This window comes from Pinus tabuliformis, chromosome 9 (genome assembly GCF_031772625.1).
Source record: "Pinus tabuliformis cultivar Carrire ecotype Pingquan chromosome 9, CPIR1, whole genome shotgun sequence".
In the NCBI taxonomy this organism is placed as follows: Eukaryota; Viridiplantae; Streptophyta; class Pinopsida; order Pinales; family Pinaceae; genus Pinus; species Pinus tabuliformis.
Genome location: NC_142307.1, coordinates 475,874,119 through 475,897,638, shown reverse-complemented (window position 1 = coordinate 475,897,638; position 23,520 = coordinate 475,874,119). Strand labels below are relative to the sequence as shown.

Sequence of the window (23,520 nt, the reverse complement as noted above, 5' to 3'; positions counted from 1 at the left end):
TATGAAATTCACTTATAATACTTATATGATGTGCGGATGTGTATAATTGTATTGATTAAGTGAATGCAAGATAGAATATATGTTTACGTGAAGTTAACTAAGATCTGTTAGAACAAGACATTACAAAAGGCAAGGGAGCTAGGGTTTGGTCTAGGGTTGCAGGGCCGAGGGCCTAGGGCTTTGCAGGTGGAGGGCTAAGAGCCTACGACCATGTCAGGTAGGTGTACGGGAGGTGGACAACAGATAGAGCAAGCACGTAGGTGGCAAGAGCGGAAAACAAACAGGGACAGCTAGAAGGATCGTGGACAGGGTACCTGGGAACGTGGACCGCAGATGATCCCCCACAGAAAATGGTTGTCGAAAGTTTTACGAGGTTTAGTTTTACAGTAGGTTCTTCGCTGTCACTTTCCCTGAGCTGTTTGCGGCTGCATCTTGACAATGAAGGGGGGCAAAACGGACCGTTTGCAGCTAGGGTTTTGTTCACTGTTACCTACAGTAAATTGTTTAAACATGGTCAAACCTAGTGATGCTGTAGATCTTGATCCCGAGCCGGAAGACATTCTGTCGGTATGGGGGTTGGATGTTACTGAACAAAACATTGAACGATATATCGGGCCAGCTGGACGCCCTGGGAAAGCTAAATCAGGCTCGGAGGTGACCTGGAATCAAAGGAAATCGATAGGTCTTCTGGAGGAGAGTTTAGGGCTGGCCTTTCTGAGCGGCCAGGGAGCATCGACGTTTTCTCTACCACAGGAGACAAGAATCCAGGTGGCAGCTTTCAAGCAAGCGGAAACCCAGCAGATTCATCAAGTAAGTACAGAGAAATCCCTCCCACTTAATCACTTCTTCTCTGGAGGTCTTGAGGATATCGTTTACAGTTGTGGTTTGAGAAAATTGGTGGGGAATAGCCCAGGTTGTGGTTTAAAAGCAAATTTAGGGTCTGCAGAGGTGGAGCAGCCGTCAGCTGCTAGAAAAGATCAATTGGGTCGGGACCTGAAAAACCCCAGGTCGCATTCTGGGAAGGCGGATTTAGGGCTTGGATGGGGTTCGGCCCTTAGGAAGGAGATCCTTGAATATGAAGGAGGAGTGGGCTTTTCCGGGAAGACAGGAGTTTTGGGGGTATCAGAAGGGATAGTGGGAGGGTTTGGAAGCGGGATAATAGTAGAAAGGGAAGGAAGAGGGAACTCTATCACCAGCGCAGGGAAGAATTCAGTTTCTCAGCAGGAAGGAATAGCAAATGGTGCAGCTGCTGCCCAGAACAGGGAGGAGGGGTCAGGCAAGAGGCAGACAGGGGAAAAGAGGAAAAAGAAAAAAATTATAAAGAAGAAAGAAAACTCAGCAAACCTAGTCTTAGGTATGGACGTCTAGATAGATGAAGCCATCGAAGTGGCTGAGCTTACTCTGGTGGGTAGAGCAAGGGGAAAGAAACATTCAACTCAATTTATTCAAAATTGGGCCTCGCAGCAATGGCATTCGGCTCCAGATAAGGGTTTCCAGGTAACATCCTTGGCGAAAGGATGGTTCATGGTAAAATTTGAAAAGAAAGAGGCGGTGGATTGGGTCCTGGGGAAAAACTGGGCTTTCGGCAGCCACCTAGTAATGTTCAAACGTTGGACTCCTCTGTTCGATGCACAACAAGAGAAGGTGGAGGACATTCCTATTTGGGTGCGCGTGCCTGGATTACCACCTTTCTTGTGGGTGGAATCAGTCTTCAAATCCATTGGGAACCATATCGGCACATATTTGGAAACAGACATGTCCTTCATTCAGTCGAAGGACAAGGCGATGGCTCAGATACTGGTGAGACTGAATCCCAGGGAAGGACTTGTGGAAGATATCAAGATTCAATACAAAGAGTTCATCTATGTACAACCTCTGGATTATGAACATCTGCCATTTAGATGCCACAGATGTCATGTTTATGGACATTTGGCAAGAGACTGTCCTCTAGGATATCATCGCAGGCGAAAGCAGAGGAAGGCTGAGGTGGAACCATTGGAGGTGGAGAAGGTAAGGACCTCGCTTTTAAAGAAGGATCAGGGACCGGATCCCATGGAAATGGACAGACTACAGGAGGAGAAAGTAGAGGATGCAGTTCAGCAGGAGATCCCCATTCCGAATTTCTTTCTTGTATAGTCACAAGAGGCCGAGAAGAAAGTCTAGGATACCTTAGAAGCATTCGACTGGACTTAAGCATTCCATCCCTTTCTCCATCTTTATCAATAAAAGATGTTAGTTTAAATTCTTGTGCTCATGTTAGTAATTGTCCTATATCTGGTTCTGAATATACACATGTGGATAGCATCATAACATCCATCCCCAAGTTAGATCTGAACTGTGAGGGGGTTTCGGTTGAGGTGGAGGGAGAAAGGAGAGGTCCCCTCCTGGGTTCAAAATATTATAACCTCCGTTCTCATGACAAAAAACCACCTCCTTTGGAGACTGTAGGGGGTTTGGGTATGGATTTGTCCCTGAGTAATAAGCGGAAAACGAGAGGTAGGAAATCTGATCTGTCAAAAGCTCAGGTGAGAGCTAAGATGGATATGGCCGATGGGAAACAAATGTCAATTTTTGGGGTTCTTAGAGCAGTGAAACCCTGTGTGGAGGTTGTAAAATGATCTTTCTCTCCTAGAACTGTAGGGGTTTAGCCAGTAAACCTAAAAAATTGGCTCTCAAAGAAATCGTCCATCAATACAATCCTGATGTCCTTCTGTTGCAAGAAACTTTAGGCAGGGGTGAAGAAGTATCAAATGTTTTAACATCCCTTCTCCCAGGGTGGAATTTTCAGGCATTGGATTCCATAGGACACTCAGGAGGCATAGCCATGGGCATCAGGGAAGGAAGATTAAAATTGAGGAATCTTTGGGGGATGGAGCATGCAATGGGAATGGAAGTCCTATCCTCAGAACTAGGTGTACCCCTAATGATAGTCAATATCTATGGTCCATGTCAAGGGACAACTTCATTTTGGAACTCATTACGGAGACCTCAATTTCTCTATTGGAACCGCTGAAACTTGGGGCCCATCAGCCAGAGAAGACTCGTTATCAGATTTTTTCCTAAATTTGCTTAACACTCATAATTTGATGGATATCAACCTGTTGAAACTAAGGCCCACATGGAGGAATCGAAGAACCGGGGAATCCAGAATTGCAAAAAGATTGGATCGGTTCCTCCTTTGTGAAGAGGTAGCATCGAGGATCCCTACCTTCCGTCAATGGGTAGGAGAGGGAGGAAATTCGGATCACCTTCCAATTCTTCTCGAGCTATCCAAGCCTCCAAAAAATCTAGCAGCCCCTTTTAAATTCAACTCCTCATGGCTGCAGGAGGACTCTTTCAATAAGCTTTTCAGAGAAACTTGGAGATCTCCAAGAATAAATGACACTGAAGAAAAGGGCTTCCTGTTCATGGAAAATCTCAAGAGACTGAAAAAAGCAACAGTGGAGTGGTCGAAGGCTAGGAAACAAAAGCAGAATGAAGATCTAAATAAAATTGGTCTAGAGCTCCAAGAACTAGAAAGTCCTGAATCAGATGGCTATGAAACTCAGGAGAAAAAGGATAGAATTTTGTTGCTGGAAGGTCAACGAAGTAAAATACTTCTAGCAAGAGAGGAGGAATGGAGGTTGAAAAGTAGAGCTGTTTGGCTGAAGGCAGGAGATGAAAATACAAAATTTTTCCACAATTATGCTAGAGGAAGGAAGAACTCAAACACCATCTGGAAGCTAAAGGATGAAGAAGGCAGAGAAGCAAACTCTTTTGAAACTCTGTCTCATATGGGGAGAAGCCATTTCCAAAAGCTTTTCACAGAACAAGGGGAAGTCACATTGGCAGAGGTTATCAAAACAGCCCAATGCTTTCCTCACTATGTGGAGGAGGAAGAAGCAGAGGAGCTGATGGGAGAAGTCACAAAGGAGGAGGTCGAGAGCATTATTAAATCAATGGCAAAGGACAAGAGTCCGGGCCCGGATGGGTGGACAATTGAACTATTCCAACACTTCTTCAATCAAATTGGACAGGAATTGACGGAGGTGGTCGAAGAATCCAGGAGGAAAGGTGCTATCTACCCCCCTTTCAACTCAACTTTCATAGCACTAATCCCAAAAAAAGAAGATCCGGGCTCCTTTGAAGACTTCAGGCCAATCTCACTATGTAATTGCATTTATAAAATCATTGCTAAAGTGATAGCGGTCTGATTGAAGCCCATTTTGTCGAGATGCATATCAAATGAATAGTTTGGGTTCTTGGATGGCAGACAGATCCATGAGGCTATCGGGGTTGCTCAGGAAACAATTCATAGTGTCAAACAAAAGAAGAGGAAAGGGGCAGTTGTTAAAATAGATTTATCAAAAGCTTATGATAGAATAAGTTGGATCTATATCCGTATGTTATTAACTCATCTGGGTTTCAAAGTCAAATTTATCAACTGGATCATGGGATGCATTACAAGTGTTAGTTTCGCGGTTTTGATAAATGGAGCAGCTTCCTCTTTCTTCAAAGGGCAAAGAGGATTGAGACAGGGATGCCCTCTTTCACCCCTGCTCTTTCTTCTGGTTGCTGAAGGTCTAAGCCAATTAGTACAGAAGGCAAAAAGGGATGGAGCTATAAGAGGTTTGGAAGTGGCAATAAATATGTTTATTTCTCATCTACTATTTGTAGATGACATTTTACTCTTCAGTAATGGGAACATAAATGAAATAAAGGAACTCAAGAGGATTTTAGATCTTTTCATGAAAGCCACAGGAATGCAAGTGAACCAAAGGAAATCTCAGCTGATCCTGGAAGGTTTTAACAGGCAGGAGATAACCCAAATTTCAATAGTTTTACCCTTTGAAGTTCATAAACTCGATGATCCATTCAAATATCTGGGGTTCTGGTTGAAACCGAATGCCTATCAGAAATAGGACTGGAACTGGCTAATAGCAAAAATAGAAGCCAGAATTACACATTGGAGTTTCAAGTGGCTTTCAAGGGCCGAAAGGTTGACCCTTATCAAATCTGTCCTTCTAGCAATACTGGTTTATTTGGCAGCCTTAACATGGGTTCCGAAAGGCATTCTGGAGAAAATAAGAAGGATATGCAGCAGATTTCTCTGGGCAGGATCTAAGGAGGAATCGGTCCTACCTTGGGTAGCATGGGAGAAGGTGGCAAGGCCAAAGGAATGGGGAGGATGGGGAATAAAAGATCTCACAGCTTTTGGGCCTTCATTAGCAGCAAAATTAGGATGGAGGATAATTAAGATGGGAAACCTGTGGACGATGGTGGTGAAAAGGAAATACATTGACCCTGTCCCATTAGAAGATTGGATAAGAAACCCAATTAAGAAAAAAGGGAATGTTTCTGTTGTTTGGAAGGCTACCATAGACGCTTTCAAGATCATTGAGCAAGGTTTGTCTTGGCAGGTTGGGAATGGGGAGAACCTTCGAATAGGGAAAGATCCCTGGGTAGGCTGCAATGAAAATTTTGCATTATCCCTGGACCTTATTAGGCATCTCGACTCCAAAGGAGTTTATTTCCTCAATCAGATCGAGAAACAAGGTCACTCCACTATTTGGGGACAAGCATGGCTATCAGGGGAGGAATTGGATCTGATGCCCCAATGGTGGGATGAATGGAAGGTTTTTACTCAAGAGCTCTCCAGGTCAAATGTGAGATTGAGAGACAGACCGGATCAGCTGGTGTGGGCTCATGCAGAATCCGGGTCCTACTCCCCAAAATTTGGATATAAATTCCTTATGTCAAAGAAAGGATGGGGGAACCCGGATTGGTGGGCCAAACACCTATGGAAGCTTAAAAGCCCTGCAAAAGCTAGACTTTTCTTCTAGTGCATTCTCAAGCGAAAGGTTCCAACATGGGACATCTTACAAGCCAGATATAAGTCAGGACTGGGGAGATTCTCGCTATGCAAAAACGATTCTGAAACAATAAAGCATCTATTTATAGATTGCTCGATTGTTAAAATGGTGTGGTTGGAGGTTGGGAAGCTCATCCAAAAGAATGTAGTCTGGGAAGGGGAATTATTCTCAGATGTTTTGCAAAAATGGTGGCATCTATATCCAGAAGGGAACTTGCGGAATTTACCCCTCATCATAGCATGGGGCATCTGGATAGCTAGGAACAGGAGCATTTTTTTGGATAAGCACACCCCTTTTGAGGCTATTGCAATTCAATGTACTTCTATATACACCAATATCCCTGAGCCTGATACAGAGAATGTGCCCAGACAAGCTATTGAGGTACAAATTAAGGAAGGCATACCTGATCCAGGTGGATGTTGGTGGCCACCCACCAACCCATTTGGACCCCCACAACTGTCTCTTTCAGTCTTTTCAGTTTCCTTAATTGTAGCACAACTTACTATTTTTAGCAGTTTTTCGGGTCCTAAACTTCCGGAGCCGTTTTGAGGCCCTAAACGACGTTTTTTTGGGAATCTGGGGGCAACATGGGTCTATAGACCAATGTTGCCCTTCCCAAAGTGGTAGTGCTCGGATAGATCTTTCTAACGAGCTATTGTACGCGTCAAACGGAGATCGTATGCCAAAGTTACGACCCCGGGAAATTGATGTACCAATTTACCCAAACGGGGCCCACAATTTGGCGTTTCATCTTCTAGGGTTAGGTTTCGGGATGTGAAGGGTTTTCCATTGTTTCTCAACAATAAATAGGCCTTCGAGCCTCATTGTAATACGGTTCGGAACAGTTCAGAGGCATGTAGCCGCACATCTCTTCTCAGAGATAGCTACCATCGCCCTAGCTGGTTTATTTCCATTTCTGGTTGTATTTAGTATTTTCCATTAATGAAATGAATCATTATTTCCGCTGCATCTATGTGTTTATGGTTATTGCATCTCTGTATTTATGGTTATCTCTGTAATCTATTGCGTTCCTGCTTAAATCCGGATCAGTGGTATCAGAGCGGTCTGCTTTTTCTCTGTTTTTCTTTGCATGTCCCCAACGAGGTCGGGATATAAGGAGTTAGGGCTTGAACTGGTCGAACCTTTGCAAGACCAGCCTCGCAAATCCCGACGGCCTCCCATGGCGGGTGAGAAGAAAGACGAGGGGGCAGGAGATCCTATCAAAATCTTGCTCGAAGAAGCGCTCGAGCGGCAAAGGAACGCGATGATGGATAGCTTTGCGCAGATCCTTCAGCGGCTACCCAGAAGTGACGCATCGGCTTCCAGCAGCAACTCTGGAAACGCCACACCGTTCAAGGTACAAGTTAATTTTGAAATCCCCATATTCGAGGGTCAAATAGACGCAGATGCCGTAGATGAATGGTTAAATCTGCTAGATGGGTATTTTTCTGTTCATGAATTTTCAAGTCGGGAAAAGATTGTTTTTGCTCTTCTCAAAGCAGCCCCCCACGTCAAGGACTGGTGGGAAACCTACTGCGAGCAGAAGGATGAAAGTACAGGCTCACTATTTTCAGCCGCACCCACTTGGAATGACTTTCGGGATGCCATCAAGGAGCAGTATTACCCTGTCGGAAGCTATGAGGACAAATACATCAAATGGACCACATTGCGGCAGGGACGAGACCAAGATGTGCCGGAGTTCACAAACATTTTTCATACCCTTCGCACACAGTTGGGTATCAAAGATTCTGAGCTGCATCTGGTACTCAAATACCGCGGCTGCCTGCACAGATACATCCAGGAAGAGATGGTGTTCTTGAACATCTCCTCGCTCGGCACGGCGTACCGATATGCTGTCAAAATCGAGCAAAAGTTCAAACAGAAGAAGCGAGACTTTGGATCTGCAAATCCGAAGCCCAAAGGACAAAGCCAAGGCGGGGTGACCCAAGACAACCCGTCGAAGCCGCAAGAAAAGAACAACACCATGAAGCCGAAGAAAGACACAGGAAAGTGGTGTGAGTTCCACAAAAGTCCCACTCATAACACAAGTGAGTGTCGGACCAAGCAGTCGCTGGTGGCCGAGTTGAAGGCTTCCGAATCAGATGCATGTTCCGACCCTGAGCCAGAACCCGACAAGGGGAATGGCAAGGGGAAGCAGATCATTGATGCGGATCCCAGCGCCACTGTTGCCACCGCCAAGATCAAGAAAAATGAGCCCGAAGATCCAGAGGAGGGGGAGCGCCTTTTCCACTCACAGATGTGGGTGAAGGGTTCGCCGCTACAATTCATTGTTGACAGTGGCAGCCAAAAGAACCTGGTTTCAGCAGAGGTCGTGAAGCGGTTGGGCCTACCGACTACACCACACCCGCAGCCATACAGTATCGGGTGGCTTCATGAAGGACGAGATCTGAAAGTTCGCCAGCAGTGCCGACTTCCCTACAGCATCAAACCCTTCACAGACGAGGTATTGTGTGATGTTACACCTCTGGATGTTTGTGATGTATTATTAGGCCAGCCATACTTGTGGAGGCGACATGCTGTGTATGAGTCAAGGCCTCGCGCTGTCATTATTTCTTTGGGTGATTCATTATACAGGATACCGGAGGTAGCCCCACCTACCGCCACATCTTTGATTACTACCAAGAAAGGCAGCAAGCTCATATCACAAACCAGGAAATTCATCTGTCTGGTTCACTCCCAAAATAAGGGGAAGATCGTTGCTACATCCATGACCCCTACAAAGGGTTCCTCCACGCAGCAGCAACATCAAAGGGATACGGTCATGACAAAACACAGGAACAACTTCTCCTCACCCACATGGGTACCACACAAGTTTCAGGTGGGCAACAAAGTCTGGTTGCATCGACAGAAAGAACGCCTTACCAGAACCCATCAGAAGCTCAGATCACTCCGACATGGTCCTTACAGCAGTACCAAGGCTATGGGGAACAATGCTTTGGAGCACATCATTCCTCCATTCCTTCGCCTGCACCAAATGTTCAATGTGGACCATCGTCGACCATGCTTTCCACCATTACTGGACACATCAGAGATTGCAGGACAAGTTCAGCAGATGGAGGAACTCAACGCAATGGGGACCATTGCTTCCTAAGGGGGGAGGAATGATCCAGGTGGATGTTGGTGGCCACCCACCAACCCATTTGGACCCCCACAACTGTCTCTTTCAGTCTTTTCAGTTTCCTTAATTGTAGCACAACTTACTATTTTTAGCAGTTTTTCGGGTCCTAAACTTCCGGAGCCGTTTTGAGGCCCTAAACGACGTTTTTTTGGGAATCTGGGGGCAACATGGGTCTATAGACCAATGTTGCCCTTCCCAAAGTGGTAGTGCTCGGATAGATCTTTCTAACGAGCTATTGTACGCGTCAAACGGAGATCGTATGCCAAAGTTACGACCCCGGGAAATTGATGTACCAATTTACCCAAACGGGGCCCACAATTTGGCGTTTCATCTTCTAGGGTTAGGTTTCGGGATGTGAAGGGTTTTCCATTGTTTCTCAACAATAAATAGGCCTTCGAGCCTCATTGTAATACGGTTCGGAACAGTTCAGAGGCATGTAGCCGCACATCTCTTCTCAGAGATAGCTACCATCGCCCTAGCTGGTTTATTTCCATTTCTGGTTGTATTTAGTATTTTCCATTAATGAAATGAATCATTATTTCCGCTGCATCTATGTGTTTATGGTTATTGCATCTCTGTATTTATGGTTATCTCTGTAATCTATTGCGTTCCTGCTTAAATCCGGATCAGTGGTATCAGAGCGGTCTGCTTTTTCTCTGTTTTTCTTTGCATGTCCCCAACGAGGTCGGGATATAAGGAGTTAGGGCTTGAACTGGTCGAACCTTTGCAAGACCAGCCTCGCAAATCCCGACGGCCTCCCATGGCGGGTGAGAAGAAAGACGAGGGGGCAGGAGATCCTATCAAAATCTTGCTCGAAGAAGCGCTCGAGCGGCAAAGGAACGCGATGATGGATAGCTTTGCGCAGATCCTTCAGCGGCTACCCAGAAGTGACGCATCGGCTTCCAGCAGCAACTCTGGAAACGCCACACCGTTCAAGGTACAAGTTAATTTTGAAATCCCCATATTCGAGGGTCAAATAGACGCAGATGCCGTAGATGAATGGTTAAATCTGCTAGATGGGTATTTTTCTGTTCATGAATTTTCAAGTCGGGAAAAGATTGTTTTTGCTCTTCTCAAAGCAGCCCCCCACGTCAAGGACTGGTGGGAAACCTACTGCGAGCAGAAGGATGAAAGTACAGGCTCACTATTTTCAGCCGCACCCACTTGGAATGACTTTCGGGATGCCATCAAGGAGCAGTATTACCCTGTCGGAAGCTATGAGGACAAATACATCAAATGGACCACATTGCGGCAGGGACGAGACCAAGATGTGCCGGAGTTCACAAACATTTTTCATACCCTTCGCACACAGTTGGGTATCAAAGATTCTGAGCTGCATCTGGTACTCAAATACCGCGGCTGCCTGCACAGATACATCCAGGAAGAGATGGTGTTCTTGAACATCTCCTCGCTCGGCACGGCGTACCGATATGCTGTCAAAATCGAGCAAAAGTTCAAACAGAAGAAGCGAGACTTTGGATCTGCAAATCCGAAGCCCAAAGGACAAAGCCAAGGCGGGGTGACCCAAGACAACCCGTCGAAGCCGCAAGAAAAGAACAACACCATGAAGCCGAAGAAAGACACAGGAAAGTGGTGTGAGTTCCACAAAAGTCCCACTCATAACACAAGTGAGTGTCGGACCAAGCAGTCGCTGGTGGCCGAGTTGAAGGCTTCCGAATCAGATGCATGTTCCGACCCTGAGCCAGAACCCGACAAGGGGAATGGCAAGGGGAAGCAGATCATTGATGCGGATCCCAGCGCCACTGTTGCCACCGCCAAGATCAAGAAAAATGAGCCCGAAGATCCAGAGGAGGGGGAGCGCCTTTTCCACTCACAGATGTGGGTGAAGGGTTCGCCGCTACAATTCATTGTTGACAGTGGCAGCCAAAAGAACCTGGTTTCAGCAGAGGTCGTGAAGCGGTTGGGCCTACCGACTACACCACACCCGCAGCCATACAGTATCGGGTGGCTTCATGAAGGACGAGATCTGAAAGTTCGCCAGCAGTGCCGACTTCCCTACAGCATCAAACCCTTCACAGACGAGGTATTGTGTGATGTTACACCTCTGGATGTTTGTGATGTATTATTAGGCCAGCCATACTTGTGGAGGCGACATGCTGTGTATGAGTCAAGGCCTCGCGCTGTCATTATTTCTTTGGGTGATTCATTATACAGGATACCGGAGGTAGCCCCACCTACCGCCACATCTTTGATTACTACCAAGAAAGGCAGCAAGCTCATATCACAAACCAGGAAATTCATCTGTCTGGTTCACTCCCAAAATAAGGGGAAGATCGTTGCTACATCCATGACCCCTACAAAGGGTTCCTCCACGCAGCAGCAACATCAAAGGGATACGGTCATGACAAAACACAGGAACAACTTCTCCTCACCCACATGGGTACCACACAAGTTTCAGGTGGGCAACAAAGTCTGGTTGCATCGACAGAAAGAACGCCTTACCAGAACCCATCAGAAGCTCAGATCACTCCGACATGGTCCTTACAGCAGTACCAAGGCTATGGGGAACAATGCTTTGGAGCACATCATTCCTCCATTCCTTCGCCTGCACCAAATGTTCAATGTGGACCATCGTCGACCATGCTTTCCACCATTACTGGACACATCAGAGATTGCAGGACAAGTTCAGCAGATGGAGGAACTCAACGCAATGGGGACCATTGCTTCCTAAGGGGGGAGGAATGATCCAGGTGGATGTTGGTGGCCACCCACCAACCCATTTGGACCCCCACAACTGTCTCTTTCAGTCTTTTCAGTTTCCTTAATTGTAGCACAACTTACTATTTTTAGCAGTTTTTCGGGTCCTAAACTTCCGGAGCCGTTTTGAGGCCCTAAACGACGTTTTTTTGGGAATCTGGGGGCAACATGGGTCTATAGACCAATGTTGCCCTTCCCAAAGTGGTAGTGCTCGGATAGATCTTTCTAACGAGCTATTGTACGCGTCAAACGGAGATCGTATGCCAAAGTTACGACCCCGGGAAATTGATGTACCAATTTACCCAAACGGGGCCCACAATTTGGCGTTTCATCTTCTAGGGTTAGGTTTCGGGATGTGAAGGGTTTTCCATTGTTTCTCAACAATAAATAGGCCTTCGAGCCTCATTGTAATACGGTTCGGAACAGTTCAGAGGCATGTAGCCGCACATCTCTTCTCAGAGATAGCTACCATCGCCCTAGCTGGTTTATTTCCATTTCTGGTTGTATTTAGTATTTTCCATTAATGAAATGAATCATTATTTCCGCTGCATCTATGTGTTTATGGTTATTGCATCTCTGTATTTATGGTTATCTCTGTAATCTATTGCGTTCCTGCTTAAATCCGGATCAGTGGTATCAGAGCGGTCTGCTTTTTCTCTGTTTTTCTTTGCATGTCCCCAACGAGGTCGGGATATAAGGAGTTAGGGCTTGAACTGGTCGAACCTTTGCAAGACCAGCCTCGCAAATCCCGACGGCCTCCCATGGCGGGTGAGAAGAAAGACGAGGGGGCAGGAGATCCTATCAAAATCTTGCTCGAAGAAGCGCTCGAGCGGCAAAGGAACGCGATGATGGATAGCTTTGCGCAGATCCTTCAGCGGCTACCCAGAAGTGACGCATCGGCTTCCAGCAGCAACTCTGGAAACGCCACACCGTTCAAGGTACAAGTTAATTTTGAAATCCCCATATTCGAGGGTCAAATAGACGCAGATGCCGTAGATGAATGGTTAAATCTGCTAGATGGGTATTTTTCTGTTCATGAATTTTCAAGTCGGGAAAAGATTGTTTTTGCTCTTCTCAAAGCAGCCCCCCACGTCAAGGACTGGTGGGAAACCTACTGCGAGCAGAAGGATGAAAGTACAGGCTCACTATTTTCAGCCGCACCCACTTGGAATGACTTTCGGGATGCCATCAAGGAGCAGTATTACCCTGTCGGAAGCTATGAGGACAAATACATCAAATGGACCACATTGCGGCAGGGACGAGACCAAGATGTGCCGGAGTTCACAAACATTTTTCATACCCTTCGCACACAGTTGGGTATCAAAGATTCTGAGCTGCATCTGGTACTCAAATACCGCGGCTGCCTGCACAGATACATCCAGGAAGAGATGGTGTTCTTGAACATCTCCTCGCTCGGCACGGCGTACCGATATGCTGTCAAAATCGAGCAAAAGTTCAAACAGAAGAAGCGAGACTTTGGATCTGCAAATCCGAAGCCCAAAGGACAAAGCCAAGGCGGGGTGACCCAAGACAACCCGTCGAAGCCGCAAGAAAAGAACAACACCATGAAGCCGAAGAAAGACACAGGAAAGTGGTGTGAGTTCCACAAAAGTCCCACTCATAACACAAGTGAGTGTCGGACCAAGCAGTCGCTGGTGGCCGAGTTGAAGGCTTCCGAATCAGATGCATGTTCCGACCCTGAGCCAGAACCCGACAAGGGGAATGGCAAGGGGAAGCAGATCATTGATGCGGATCCCAGCGCCACTGTTGCCACCGCCAAGATCAAGAAAAATGAGCCCGAAGATCCAGAGGAGGGGGAGCGCCTTTTCCACTCACAGATGTGGGTGAAGGGTTCGCCGCTACAATTCATTGTTGACAGTGGCAGCCAAAAGAACCTGGTTTCAGCAGAGGTCGTGAAGCGGTTGGGCCTACCGACTACACCACACCCGCAGCCATACAGTATCGGGTGGCTTCATGAAGGACGAGATCTGAAAGTTCGCCAGCAGTGCCGACTTCCCTACAGCATCAAACCCTTCACAGACGAGGTATTGTGTGATGTTACACCTCTGGATGTTTGTGATGTATTATTAGGCCAGCCATACTTGTGGAGGCGACATGCTGTGTATGAGTCAAGGCCTCGCGCTGTCATTATTTCTTTGGGTGATTCATTATACAGGATACCGGAGGTAGCCCCACCTACCGCCACATCTTTGATTACTACCAAGAAAGGCAGCAAGCTCATATCACAAACCAGGAAATTCATCTGTCTGGTTCACTCCCAAAATAAGGGGAAGATCGTTGCTACATCCATGACCCCTACAAAGGGTTCCTCCACGCAGCAGCAACATCAAAGGGATACGGTCATGACAAAACACAGGAACAACTTCTCCTCACCCACATGGGTACCACACAAGTTTCAGGTGGGCAACAAAGTCTGGTTGCATCGACAGAAAGAACGCCTTACCAGAACCCATCAGAAGCTCAGATCACTCCGACATGGTCCTTACAGCAGTACCAAGGCTATGGGGAACAATGCTTTGGAGCACATCATTCCTCCATTCCTTCGCCTGCACCAAATGTTCAATGTGGACCATCGTCGACCATGCTTTCCACCATTACTGGACACATCAGAGATTGCAGGACAAGTTCAGCAGATGGAGGAACTCAACGCAATGGGGACCATTGCTTCCTAAGGGGGGAGGAATGATCCAGGTGGATGTTGGTGGCCACCCACCAACCCATTTGGACCCCCACAACTGTCTCTTTCAGTCTTTTCAGTTTCCTTAATTGTAGCACAACTTACTATTTTTTAGCAGTTTTTCGGGTCCTAAACTTCCGGAGCCGTTTTGAGGCCCTAAACGACGTTTTTTTGGGAATCTGGGGGCAACATGGACCCATGTTGCCCTTCCCAAAGTGGTAGTGCTCGGATAGATCTTTCTAACGAGCTATTGTACGCGTCAAACGGAGATCGTATGCCAAAGTTACGACCCCGGGAAATTGATGTACCAATTTACCCAAACGGGGCCCACAATTTGGCGTTTCATCTTCTAGGGTTAGGTTTCGGGATGTGAAGGGTTTTCCATTGTTTCTCAAACAATAAATAGGCCTTCGAGCCTCATTGTAATACGGTTCGGAACAGTTCAGAGGCATGTAGCCGCACATCTCTTCTCAGAGATAGCTACCATCGCCCTAGCTGGTTTATTTCCATTTCTGGTTGTATTTAGTATTTTCCATTAATGAAATGAATCATTATTTCCGCTGCATCTATGTGTTTATGGTTATTGCATCTCTGTATTTATGGTTATCTCTGTAATCTATTGCGTTCCTGCTTAAATCCGGATCAATACCGTGGGCATATTTCGATGGGGCCTCCCAAAACAACAAAGCAGGAGTCGGGCTGGTAATTCACATAAATCAAAACAGGTGCCTTAAGGCCTCTGTGGGCCTAGGAACTGGTACAAATAATTTCGCGGAGTTGTCTGCTCTAAAACTACTTTTATGCTGGCTTATTCACAGGAACATCTTCACAGTTCAGATCTTCGAGGACTCACTGAATGTTATAAAATGGTTCAATGGGCAAAGCAGATGTCAAAACTATATCTTATTACCTTTATTAGAAGAGACAAAACAGTTAAAGCACTCCTTTAATGTTTTTTCTCTTTGCCACATCTACAAGGATCGCAATGATACAACAGACAGGCTTTCTAAAGAGGGTCTGCAACAAGATATGGGCAGTTGGAGAATAGCGGACGAGGACCAAGGAGAGATCCGTGTGTCGGATCAGCCACCATATTCATAGCTAGTTTACACTATGGACTCTTCAGGCTTTTTGCACAGCCTGAATTTTGTTTACAGCTGCTATTATGATGTTTATCTCTTTTGTCACTGTTTTTAAAAACTGTTTCAGACTTCTGATGGTTTTTGTTTCTCCTTCCTATTTGGGTTGTTTTCCTCTATGAGGAGACCCGGGAAGTGGAAGCATCGTTTATTTTCCTTTCATGGAGACTTTCAGACTTATTTTAAACTGATATATATTGTTTATTTTGAGCTGGAGACAGGGGTTGTTTTCCTCGATATGAGGAGGTCCATGTTTTCAGATCAGTGGTTTATCTTTTTCCCTCATGTTTTTGGACAGGACTGATAGTCACATCCTGTGGAGCTCTATGATTTTCAAATCATACAGCAAAATGAATGCTTAGGCATATACTATGTAACTTTTTATTTTGGTTATAAAAAGTTCAATTTTTTCTTTGGAAAAAAAAACTAAGATCTGTTAAGAAGATAAGTAATATATGTGGTGTAGTTTGGGGAAATAATGCAGTTCACTGCCTTAGCAGTGCAAAAGCATCTCAGCCCCTGGTTATAGCTGTGCGAAGGACGATTATAATAGATTGCGGAGGTATTGAAGGTTGGAACAAAGTGCGCGAAATGACCTGCGTGAAGACAGATCTAGTTGGAATAAATCGGCATCTCAGACATCTCAAGGTTGTGGAAACTTGGTTCCAGCATCCCCCCATACTGCTTCAGGTGAGACTTCAGTCCGCGCTTCGCAGGTTGATGCCGAAAGGGCCAGTAGTGTAGGGATTTGTCTGGATAAATAACTCCGAACCTGGGTCAGGCCCCCATAAGCCAACAAGCACATTGATTTTATCATCACAAGCATTCGTCACTGCAAGATAATCGAGTTAACTAAGGGGTTAAAACAAAGAAATCTGATTTTATAGATTATGCGCCACACTATCTAGAGTTAGATAATTATGCTTGCATTAACTGTATATGAGAAATTGTAGAGCAGCAAGTTCTTGTATTTCCCAATATTTTGGTATTTTTGCATATTGCATACAACAAATATTGTTCTTAAGTTCACGTAGTCTCCAATCCATGGTCTCAATAAACAAGTAGGCTGATGTTTCGTAATATTACTAATTACATGGTAACCGATGGTTAACGCCCATATTCTCTGATGCTTTACCTAGAAAGCATCCTTCCCTATAATTTTAGTTGTAATTTTAGTTTTAACAAAAAAAAATTCTTCTAATATTGTAGTTATTTTGAGGTATATGTCTGCATCCTCATGGAGCTAGTGGTTGGCATAATGGTTCATTTGTCCCAAGTTCAATTTCACTCCTTGAAACTTTCAATTTCCATCAAATTATACATGTAAACTGTATTGTAAGACCCTTCCGAGGCAATACAAAAAAACCTATTCGAAACCTGAGAGCTTCTGGACTTTATCTGCCTTCAAAAATAAAAATGTCCATGCATAATTCCAATAAGAACAGAATAAGAATAAAGCAAGTGAGCAGTCTGCAAAAGTAATTTCGAATGAATATCTCTTAAATATTCGAACAGAGTACGAGATAAACTGAAGATAAGCATTAAAACACATCAATGATAAATCAGAGAAAAAGTTGTATGGATGTCTTCTAAATGACACCTCATGGAATGAACTCCATCTAGCATTCTCACCTTCTAAATTTGCACAGGGAGCTAGCAGGTTACCATCATCTCAAACTATCGTCTTCAACCCAGCGGATAGGTGCATTTAGTTAGTGAGTTGCAGCTTTTCTGTGATCCCTCATGGAAACATTATCATTGGATTTATGGCCAACTCACACACCTCTAAAAGGGTAAACAACAGTTGTGATTTCCTTCCTCTTTTAATTGGGCATGCATTGCTGCTTTATCCATAAAACATGGGCCTAGAACATCGAACCTAGCGTGCATTCTATTTGTGAAAACTTCTAATTGAAAACAAATAAATCACTTCTTTCTCTACAATGCATGAGGATAAAAAAAACAGCACACCCAAGACAATTACCAACGCACTAGGCACAAACCGAGGAGCTCAATTCGAGGAATCATGCATATATGTAATGGAATTTATTGAATTCACCGGACTTTTCTCCAGCACCAAATTTGAGCCCCCATGTGCAGAGCCTCATCCCTCTCTTAATTCTGATTGCATCTCTCCCTGCAAATTTGTTTACCTCCTCTCATCTTTCGTCAAGGAGATTCTCCACAAGGCTCTCATCACCGTCTTCCTCCTGCAAGCGGATTATCGGCGAAAACTTTTTGGTCCTCCGACTGCGTTAAGCAAGATCTCTAAGCCTTACCATACCCACCTATGAAGTGATACAAAGCAACCCACTAACAACCAACATCTATTGAACAATTAATCCTGTGCTCTAACTAGTCTCAATAGCGCATGACGTTCTTGCAGATATCTATAGTATCTCTAGGCCACAACAATTTTAATTCCCCTTCCCCTTCGTTTTTAAGAAGTCACTCACGCTCTCACACATATATGTGTATGCATTTCGTAATAGAGACACATGTTACCTTCTCTGTTTTGCCCGTGTCTCTCCCGAATATCTTTTGGTGTTTTAATCACAACTTTTATCTGCATAGACCTCACATTTTCGCACTAGCAGTGATTGTGTTGACCCGTTAACATATAAGCCCATACAAATTCTTAAATGACCCCTTATTACTAATATCAGTTCCGTGTGCGAACCATTCAAGCTACTTTTCTCATTAATTTTTATATAAGAACATTTATTAACAAGCAACTCATATAAACATGTTTTGTAACTTTACCCTTAATGCACTTACGATTTGATTCGTGACATTGTGTAACTTAGAGAAGATTAAGGCAAACTTCTTTGGTTCTTTATTTACCCCTGTATATCGTCAGCAATAATGAAGCTTTCACTACTTGATTTTTATCTCCGCATATATATGTCAAACATTAATCAATTGAAACCCTTATTTTATAATGATTGTCTACCTAAAAACCCCATTAATTTTAATGAAATGATATCATGCAGCATATAACCCCCATTAATTTTAATGAAATGATATCATACAACATATAACGAATTAACATATATATGTTATTGACCCCTCAATAGCCATATTAATATCAAAATCCATCCTTAAGGAATCCTAACTTCCTTTGATGACAAAAATTCAATATACATGTTGTATTTTACTTCCCCTTATGGATCCTCGGTTATTTTCTTTCCTTGTAATTTTTTTTATAACTAAAACCCAACATCAACCTAAAACTCATTCATACTTTGTAGAAGTGGATTGGTCCATAGGTCTCAGTGTTTGAACCTAGGCTCTAATACCATTTGTAATGAACCTCCTGAGCCTACCCCGAGAAATTAGCCCCTAGGCTCCATAAATTTAAAATTTCTGTCATTGACTGTTAAGTTTCAGTTGTTATCACAAGTCTAGTTAACCAATCATCGGATGCAGGGTGATTAACCTGGAAACTATACCCATAACATGGACAACATCAAGGTAATGAACCTACCTCATAAGCGCCATATTACAATACTCTTTAGATCAGCCCTTAGGCTTAAGCCACAGCTTGGAGAAAGGGTTAAATCATAGCATGCAGTTATTAGAATTCTTTGATAACCATATGCCAACATAATTAGAATAATGTTTGAGTTTGTTGTAAGCCACAACTTGGAGAGAATAATGAATCATAACATGCAATCATCAAATTCTTTAAAGAGCCCTTACAAGCATCCATAGACAAGTAACTTTTATGCATCATGCATGAGTAATTAAACCAGCTTCATTGGATTCAACTCTTCTTTAAAGAGCCCTTACAAGCATCCATAGACAAGTAACTTTTATGCATCATGCATGAGTAATTAAACCAGCTTCATTGGATTCAACTCTTGTAACATGCATGGCATAGAAATTTTTGAATTATCGACAATCCTATTTAAAGCATCCCTCCATCACTGTTCCACATGCATAACTAGCTAGATTAGCCTTATTGGGAACAAATTATTATGGCATGCATGGTGTAGATATCTTGAACCGTTGACTATACATGTTAGAAGCGTTATTTCCTAACTGTTCGACATGCATCGATATCTCATGTTGATGTCAATCTCATAAAGATGATTTCGTAGAAGCATTAATGAGTACGATGGCTACATGGCCCCAATCAATATCAGCTACCTACTAAGCCTCTGCTTATGGAGGCAATAGAAGTCTCAAGCATTCCTCTAAACTCAGCTCATAAGCTGTTAACACAGGCATGTCTACTACACAAGCAACTCATCTCGTTATTCCCATACTTACGGATAACACATAAGCCAAAGTGGGAAGCATAACCATTACTGCATCTAAATCACATAATATATTCCTCTACTAATTTTAACTTAGTCGACATTAATAAGCCATAATACATGCATCCACACAGATAATCTACAACAACCACATGCAATTCCTTTCATCATTCCCTTAGGGAGGAAACTCATGCAATTTCTTTTATAAGCTAGCTGAATTTTATAACAGAGAGGGGAAGAAAACAACATACAAAACATTCCACGCATATGAAACCAACTAAAACATCACTTGGAGAGTGGAGCACCACCACCCAATCATGAATCACCTCTGATTCCCCTCGAGCCGAGGTTCTTGCCATGGATCAACTGCCTCCAATTGATCTATGCAATGGGTATTTAATACCCTCTTTCATGATATAGTTTCCATTAGCGGCATCCCGTTTTTATGGATTTTTCCATTTGCCTAGGTCTTTTTCTGAAAAGGCCTGCCTTTATCTACCACGAAGCTTTTCCTCATAAAAGCTTGCCTTTATCTCCCGCAAAGCTTTTATGTTTTTTCCTTGGTGGATATCTATCTCCAATACATCCAAGCTTATCTAGAATCACATCTAGAAGCTTATCATGAAAGATTTATCCCTATCCCATTCCTCAATGGGATTTGGCAAGAATCTCATCTCTTGGTGTCTCGCTTTTCCAAGTGATTTATTTATTAATTTATTCAATAATATATTTGTTTTTAATATTACATATCACACCTAGCTTTTCTCAACTTAGGTTACGATAGGCTTACACACAAGGGAGGGGTGTTACAGTGCGTCCATAACCTATTCTCTAGATTGTTTAAGTTCCACAACCTGTGCTCTAGTGAGATCCTCATCCAAGAAAATCATGTTGGGGAGAGAAAACAACTTCTGCTTATCCCTGAGGGCGCAGAGTCGATCAGATGCAGTCTTAAACTTGAGGAAGATAGTGGAGTATTAGCCTAGCCAGGGTCTGTCCAGAGCCATATCAAGGAAGGTAAGTGTATCCTGAAGGAACCTAGCCCCCACTTCCATAGGATATGGAGAGGAGTGAGGTAAGGGGACTCCCTTTGAGATTCAATTATCTCACTTGTCTGGTGCGTTCTTCCTCAAGTTTTACTTGCACCACCTCCTCAAATGCTGCAAGAGGGGTAGGATTTTTATCCTTTGCCTACACCAATTGTGCCCAAGAATTGATGTGTGTCTCAGTTTCTTGTTTGAAGGTGGCCTGTTGGGATCATATTTCTTCTTGCGTTCTTTTAAGGTCAAGAATTTCTGCGTGCAACACATCATTGGGAGGATGGAGATTTTCCTACTCTTTTCTTTCATGTAATATCTTCTTAAGGGATAAATTATCCCCTTCCACCTTCGAAACTCTGGCAGAGAGGGGGTGTATTTCTGAAGAGAGCTTGGTGTTTCAGTTTCTAGAAATATCATTTTCAGCAGCGTTTGTTTTACTTGGGCTTTCTAGAATGAGAAATTCGTCTCCATGGTTTTTTCATGGACCCTAGTTTCAAGTTGTACCCCTTGACCCTCAGCCACTATTACTGCGAGTTCAGGTGAAGCCGGAGGCTCTCACAGGATTTCAAGGAATTAGTTGATGTCCCTGTTTAAGTCCATCAGAGGTCCTGTAAAAATACTTCACAAACAAGTATAGTTACTTTAAGTTGTTATAAAGTTGATTCGTCAAACACTTAGAGTGCATCTTCTCTTCCTTTTATGGTTTGCACCTCTATTGTTGTCTGCAATCAGTGCCTAGAACCCGGCCCCCATTGCTCCCATGCTGGGTGCTGCAAAGAACACAAAGCGTCCAAGTTTGGGCTGCTAGAAGAAGATTAGTGGGCGATTCCCAAGACTGGAACTTTTCCTATTGTCAGATCGCAATTCTGTACACCGTATAATATGCTTGTGTTTACTGTGCAGAGGAAGAAGCGCAACAAAACTTGTAGCGGATCTGATCTGGTGACTATTGACTCTGATGGCCAGTTGATTTCCAAGGTAGATGATAGATAATGCAACCCACATGACAAACGAGTCATACGCAACCCTTCGGGAGAGCCCCTTGTTACTTTGTTCATGGGTGTGCCACTACGGGAGATGAAGGATGAACCAAAAACGAGAGCTCACACTGTCACAGGTTCACACCGTGTAAGTTCAAGCTCACATTGTCAAAGGCTCATAAATCAGGAAGAAGGCGAGAGCGGCTAGAGAGAAAAACCAACAAGAACTAACAAGGCTCACTGTCGTAGGCTCACACCATGTAAGTTCAAGCTCACACTGTCGAAATCTCATTGTTGAAGGCTCACTGTCGAAAGCAGAAATAAATGTAGAAGTACAGAAGGAATTTCCTGGGATTGCAAGGCATTTGTTTTTCCCCGAAAAAGAGAAGCAAAACACTTCACCAATGTACTGCGTATCTTAGCTTATGGGTTGTTATAAACATTGCTTATATGGAAAGCTACTATCAGAAAACACCCACATCATAAGGATGCTATCAACGAAACTTCCATGGCTACTCTATGCCTCCCATGAATCATATATGCACTTTGAAGGGCTCATCTAGGATTATGAAGGCAATTAAACCCTAGATGAACGGTTACGAAGAAATAATGACGACAAAGAAGCGATGGAAGCAGTGCAAAACTCCAATAAGCTATTCCATATATTGTTGCAGATGATTTAGAGAAATTAGGCCTAATTTATAATTAGTACATTCAACGAGATTGATGGAATTTTGATGAATGATATTGGAATAGATTATGGATTCGCTTCAGGCCCTCCTCAACTTCCTCCTTTATTCTTTGTTGGATGTCTATTGCATTATTTCTCAAAAAACCACTGCGAAGAGCATAGATGAAAACAAATATGATATGTTATGTGATCTAAATGTAAATGTAAACCAGTTTGAGAGAAAGAGAAATTGTTGATATGAATATATATAACAAGTATATGAGATGTAAACCAGTTTGAGTGAAAGAGAAATTGTTGATATGAATATATATAACAAGTATATGAGATTTAAGACTATTGTGAATCTTGCAGTTAATGTTTTACAATGCTAAAAATTTACATCAATTTTATTTTTTGGGTTCACTGCCTATGTTGGTTGCCTTCAAATAAACAATTTATCACATGCAATATGGGCGAAAGGTGCCAACAATTGCAACTTTATGCCTTGCAATCTAGACTCCCATGGCCAATTGCTACATTATAACAACAACCAAATGATGGAATGAAGCATAAGATGTTAGAATATTTTGGCAACACAATATGTCCTTTTATTACAAATACAACATGATGGATTAAGGCTACAAAAATGTTCTGTCAAATTAAATAACAGTTAGCATGTGATAAGATCGATATAACAATGTGACTTGAAGATATTGTACTCCATTAGGTCTCACATGTGAATGTGGCATCTAGCTAGGCACAATTATGTATAGAGAAAACATATTTATCATCTAAGCCATGTTATTCCTTCAATGTGGACACATCCTCTATATCCCTAGTGCCTTTTTCACAATGAAATGATTTAGGCAGTGTTGTGTAGTTCCTAATGTTATGATCACCATATCACTCTATGTCGCTGCTCTGCAACACCTACTAGCTTCTACTAGAACCTCAAGCCAGGGCAGAGGAAGCAGAAGTAGAAGAAGATGTCCCTCGCTCTGCAACACCTACTAGCTTCGACC

General features: G+C 43.6%; 1 non-coding gene across 1 annotated transcript; it reads right to left on the bottom strand.

Annotated features, from left to right (window-relative positions):
* Positions 1 to 22,272: 22,272 nt before the first annotated feature.
* On the bottom strand, positions 22,273 to 22,394 carry LOC149149284 (small nucleolar RNA snoR83). The gene has a single exon (XR_016263875.1). It is a non-coding gene; the product is annotated as a small nucleolar RNA snoR83 (small nucleolar RNA).
* Positions 22,395 to 23,520: the final 1,126 nt, after the last annotated feature.